Source organism: Chiloscyllium plagiosum, chromosome 13 (assembly GCF_004010195.1).
Source record: "Chiloscyllium plagiosum isolate BGI_BamShark_2017 chromosome 13, ASM401019v2, whole genome shotgun sequence".
Taxonomy (NCBI): Eukaryota; Metazoa; Chordata; class Chondrichthyes; order Orectolobiformes; family Hemiscylliidae; genus Chiloscyllium; species Chiloscyllium plagiosum.
In genome coordinates, this window is record NC_057722.1 from 69281674 (window position 1) to 69287673 (window position 6000).

Here is a 6000-nt window from a genome sequence, read left to right on the forward strand (position 1 = left end):
AGAGATTTGAAAGTGCATTTCAGCGAGTGTTCTTCTCTCTTTTCTAGATTCATCCTGGAGATTATATGACTGTCAGGAGCAAGGGAAAGATGATATTGTGCACAAGTTGTGCAATATCTCTGTCAGGATAGGATAAAGCGAATAAACCAGTTACTGATTCCCTGTCATTTCTCAAATGTTCAGAACCCATACAGCAAGATGTGAATGTGGGAGCTTGCAATCTCATGGACAATATTTCTGTGCTTTGGTGAGACAGCACAGTGCTCAAGTATTTTTTTTATTAGTAACAACATCTTTCATTGAAAAATATCCCAAGACATTCGATTAGAGCATCATTGAATACAATTGAGATACCAAATCACTTTTGGATGTGAGCATAAGAGGTATAGTTAGTAAGTTTGCTGATGACACCAAATAGTGGACAGCAAAGAAGGTTACCTCAGATTACAATGTTACCTCAGATTACAACAAGAGGTGAGGCCATACTGGATTTGGTTCTGGGTAACGAACCAGGCCAGGTGTTAGAATTAGAGGTAGGTGAGCACTTTGGGGATAGTGACCATAATTGAGTGTTGCTGAACAAAGAGACCTTGGAGTGCAGGTTCATAGCTCCTTGAAAGTGTAGTCACAGGGAGATAGGATAGTGAAGAAGGCAAAAACAATGACTGCAGATGCTGGAAACCAGATTCTGGATTAGTGGTGCTCGAAGAGCACAGCAGTTCAGGCAGCATCCAAGGAGCTTGAATGCTGCCTGAACTGCTGTGCTCTTCCAGCACCACTAATCCAGAATAGTGAAAAGGCATTTGAATGCTTTCCTTTATTGGTCAGGGTATTGAGTACAGGAGTTGGGAGGTCACTGTTGAAATATTGCATGCATTTCTGGTCTCCTTCCTATCGGAAATATGTTGTGAAACTTGAAAGGGTTCAGAAAAGATTTACAAGGATGTTGCCAGGATTGGAGGATTTGAGTTATAGGGAGATGCTGAACAGGCTGGGGCTGTGTTCCCTGGAGCGTCGGAGGCAGAGGGGTGACCTTATAGAGGTTTACAAAATTATGAGGGGCATGGATAGGATAAATAGACAAAGTCTTTTCCCTGGGGTAGGGAAGTCCAGAACTAGAGGGCATAGGTTTAGGGTGAGAGGGAAAAGATATAAAAGAGACCTAAGGGGCAACTTTTTCATGCAGAGGATGGTACATGAATGGAATGAGCTGCTAGAGGAAGTGGCGGAGGTTAGTACAATTGCAACATTTAAAAGGTATCTGGATGGTATATGAATAGGAAGGGTTTGGAGGGACATGGGCCGGGTACTGGCAGGTGGGACTAGATTGGGTTGGGATATCTGGTCAGCATGGACGAGTTGGGCCGAAGTGTCTGTTTCCATGCTGTACATCTCTATGACTCTTTGACTCACTTAAGGAGAAAGTGAAAGCTTAATTCAAGTGATAGGTAGAAGGAGCATCTGAAAGGAAGATAGAAATAAAGAGGCGCAGAAGTTTAAGAAGAGAATTCTAGTGTGTAAGGTATAGGCAGCTAAAAGCACAGCTACCAAGGGTAGAGCAATTAAAATCTGGGATGCATAAACAACCAGAATTGGAGTAGAACAGAACTTGCAGAGAATGTTAAGGTGGAAATAGCCAGACAGAGATGAACTAATGGAGCTAGAGGAATCAGAAACCAAAGTTAAGAATTTTAGAACTGAAGAGGCCCGATTGGGTTAAAATGTAGGTCAGAAATCATAAGGATAAAGGCAGTTTTGTGAGCTCGGATACAAGTTTCGGAGTTTTGGATGAGCTCAGTTTAACACCAGGTAGAAAATAAAATTTGTCAGGAAAGCAGTGTTATAACCTAACCCAGAGGTAATACAACATGGATGAGGGTTTTAACAACAGACAAATTGAAACAGGACAGTGTAAAGATGATCAAAGTAAGCAGTCCCTATGATGCCACAGATATACAACTGACAGTTCCTATCTGAGTCAAACACAATAGCACAATTCCAAATGGTGTAGCTTAGCATCAGACAGTGTCAAGACGTAGATTGGAGTTAATAGTTAGGGACTATATTCTATGGGAGGTACTAAAACAATTGTTTTTTATCTTCCTATGAATCTTTGAAGAATTCACAGGATACTAAGAGGTTGGTTCCCTTATTTGAGACATTAACATTGAGGGACATTACTTAAAAATAAGGGAGTCTCGCACTTAAAACAAGTATGAGGAGGAGTGATTTATCCCTCAGAGGGTCATTAGTCTGTGGAATTCTGTTCCTCAGACAGTAATGAAGGCACTGTCAGAGAACATTTCTTAAGGTTAAGTTAACTAAGTGAGTTAAAGGCTATCGGAGGTGGATAGGAAAATAAAATTGAGGACACAATCAGACTACCTGAGATTTAAAAAGGACCTGAGAGATAACTTTTTCATGCAGAGGGTGGTGTGTGAATGAAGCAAGCTGCCAGAGGAAGTGGTGGAAGCAAGTACAATTACAACATTTGAAGGTATCTGGATGGGTACATGAATAAGAAGAGTTTAAAGATATGGGCGAAATGCTAGCAAATGAAACGAAGTCAAATTGGGTTGTCTGGTCAGTACGGACGAGTTGAACTGAAGGGTCTGTTTCTGTCCTGTATGACTCTATGACTATGACTCTACCTTGTCAAGTGGCAGAGCTGGCTCAATGAACCAAATGGATTTTGCATGTTTCTAATTCATATGCTCATCTGTCATTCCTCCCACCTGGAAGGTTTTAAAGACTGATACTGAAAATGTTTTTCCAAATTATGAATGCAACTTCCTTGACTGTCCATGTTCTGTAGTAGACTTTAAGCCAGAGCTTCTGGTCCAGGGGCAAGGATACTACTCCTGCCACAAGAGCTACTGTAAGACACATTATTGAAAATTGCTTAAAATTGTAAACAATAATGGCTTGAATGTTTGGTCAGAAAATGCTAGAAGCACAAAGCTGACCAATTAAATCTAAAGAAAAAGTTGAGTTATCTTCCCTCATATCACTGTCTTTCTCCTGACAGGTTGCTCGACCGTGTATTAGACAACAGTTTCAATGTTATTCCAAACTTAAAGAATTCTGAGGAAGGATCACTCAACCTGACATGTTAACTCTAACTTCTCTTCACAGATGCTGTCAGTCCTGCTGAGCTTTTCTTGCAATCTCTATTTTTGTTTCTGATTTAAAACATCTGCAGTTGTTTCGATTTTTCAAGAAATTCATATTTTCATTTCCTGTGTGCAATTAATGTTAAAATCCGTATTGTTCAGTTTTCTACTAATTTAAAGTCAGCCATTATCCACAGTTTTATTTTGTCTTCTATTAACTGGATCTATGCTAGTGATCCATGCAATTACAATGCTATTCCTTCCAATGTGAAATTGACCCACTCAGCAACTAACCTGACTGTCAGCTGAAAATGAACAAACTCTTTATCTATTGGGTATTATGTCAGAAGTTTAAATGCAGTACTACCCTATTCTCTCCCACCAAAATTCTGACAAACTCATTCTAGGTATGAATACAGGAAAGTATATTTAAATCGTTGAAAAATACAGTGTGATTTTGTGCCACTTACTAAACAACTACGTGCTCACTAACGCCTGTTTGTATTTTGCCAGGATCAGTCAGCTCCAGATCTCACTACAACCTTTGTCCAAATATCGACAAGTGGTACATTCAAGGGGAGATGTGGCAGTGACTGTACTTGACCTCTAGGTAATGTGGCATCAAGGAAACTTGGGAAAGATAAGAACAACTAAAACTAAACCTGATTGCTTCTGATTTATTATGCTGTTTGTCGGACATCTGGAATGACAAATTAACATGTGAGTTAGGGGAATGATGCTATTTAGTAAATTGAACATGTTCAGCCACTTGGTCTCAGCTGATCTGAATATGCCTTCTATTCTATTTTCCTATCCACCTGTGCCAGCCTTTAACTCATTTGTCAATCAAGAATCTATCTAATTCAGCCTTAAAAATATTCAATGAAAAAAATCCAATACAAGTTATGGTTTGGCATAAGATCTGTCCCTTATGTCATCCAGTATCTAACTTACATTATTATTGCTTTCAGGTGGTTCTTTCATAAACATGTCATTCCTTAATACATTCACTAAGTTTTAAACCACCTGTTTTATTTGTAACTTATTCAGATATCTTATAATAAACTCCAGGGGGTGGCTTTGTGGAAGCTGCTTCTCATATTATAATGATGTCAGTAGCAATGTGTCTGCTTGGAATCTGGAGTTGATTATCAGTAAAATAAATGACAACTTTAAGCACATCAAAGTACTGACAATACCACTAGGATACAGGTATTCCAAGGAATAATGTCACGCATTTGGGCAAAATGCAAGATCAGCTTTTGATGTTGTTTCTGAACTGTCATAAAAAGAACACTGATTCTCACCCAGTATTTCTAACACAAAAAATTTTCATTCTTATTCTTGATATCAGATTTGAACCATAAACACAGAACAGGTTCTTCATCAAAGGGTGGAAAAATTGGACATGCAGTTCTAAATGAAAGCTTTCAGGACAACACCAGCAGACAGTCAGGGATAGGTCAGCAGTGTAAACTCTTGGCAAAGAAGAATTGTGGCAGACAGCTTAAAAGAGGAAGGAGAAAATCACAAAATAAATCATTTTAATGATTTTTTAAATTTCAGATAGAATCATAAACTATTAGACAAAGAGAGTCAACAGTATTGTGAGTTCATTACCCGACAGCCGACCCTATAAAAAAGAATGTGAAATTCCTCTCCAAATAATTTTAACTGAAAAGTTAGTACGAATGCAAGAAATGAAGTGTAGAGTGGTTGCAATGTAGAATGCACTGCAAAAGTTAGAATCTGGTGCAAGTAGGACTCTCTGGACAGTAGTAGGTAAACAATATGTAGATGAACAAAAGTGAAATTTAGTTTAATTTTTTAGATTTTAGTTTAACTTTTTGAACTCAACTTCAAGTTTGTTAATAGAAACTGCTCTACAGTGACAATGGCAGTGACAGTGACAGTGACAACACAAACAAGAGGAGGACAAAGGAAGCACTTCAAAGACTCTCTGAAGGTTTTCCTCAAGAAATGCTACGTAGTCATCAACACCTGGGAGACCCTCATTCAGAAGAAACCAACTTGAAGGACTTCCTGTATGAAGGGACATGATTCTTCGAGAACACCTGTCAGCAAAAGGAGTATAGAAAAGGAACTGGAGACAGGAATACCAGCAATCCCAAAGCCAAGGACCAATCCCAATATCTGGAAGCACCTGCCATGTGTGTGGATGGAGATGTGACTCCAGGATCAGGCTCATCAGCCAAGTGAAAACCTACAGAACCCTAGGCCAGTGACGTAGGATTTCCTAGGTGGACAATCATACTCGTGAATAAAGAATTGCCACCACTGTCTAATCTCTGTGAGCTGAATGGTAAGCTAACAACTGTAACTTGGTTAAATTGTATAAAAATAAACAGTATATTTGGATGCACAGAATGGATATTGGTTACTCACATGTTTTGAAGTAGATTTGCAAACTGAATGAATGCAAATGTTCTTAATTTGGTAGAGCAGGATAGAGGTGCTGATCTTTTTCCATCCAATACAGATCCACCTTACAGATAATCGAAGACTTTTACTCAAAATGTTGATGCTCCTGCTCCTCAGATGCTGGCAGACCTGCTGTGCTTTTCCAGCAGCACACTCTCGACTCTGATCTCCAGCATCTGCAGTCCTCACTTTCTCCTACAAAATCCAGCCTACCTGTAATGTAAGTTATTGAAGAAATTAATTGAAGCATGATAATCAATAACTTAAGCATAAACAGAGTGCGGGAGAAAGCTCAAGACAAAGAGCAGATTCATATGGAAGTCACTCATATACTTGGTGAATACAAAATGGACAACAGAACGGTGATTTTGGCTGTGTTTAACTAAGAAATTTCATTTTTTTTATATATATAGAGGAATAGTATCTCAGTCCTGTTGAAAGCTCA

The 6000-nt window shown here is 38.9% G+C and overlaps 1 long non-coding RNA gene across 1 annotated transcript in view; it reads right to left on the bottom strand.

The window, feature by feature from the left end:
* The window catches only part of LOC122556175, a 94302-nt gene extending 88615 nt beyond the window's left edge, over positions 1-5687 (bottom strand). Inside the window, exon 1 of the long non-coding RNA XR_006313470.1 lies at positions 5520-5687. This is a non-coding gene — a long non-coding RNA (uncharacterized LOC122556175). The remainder of the gene's footprint in view (positions 1-5519) is intronic.
* Between the last annotated feature and the right edge of the window lie 313 nt (positions 5688-6000).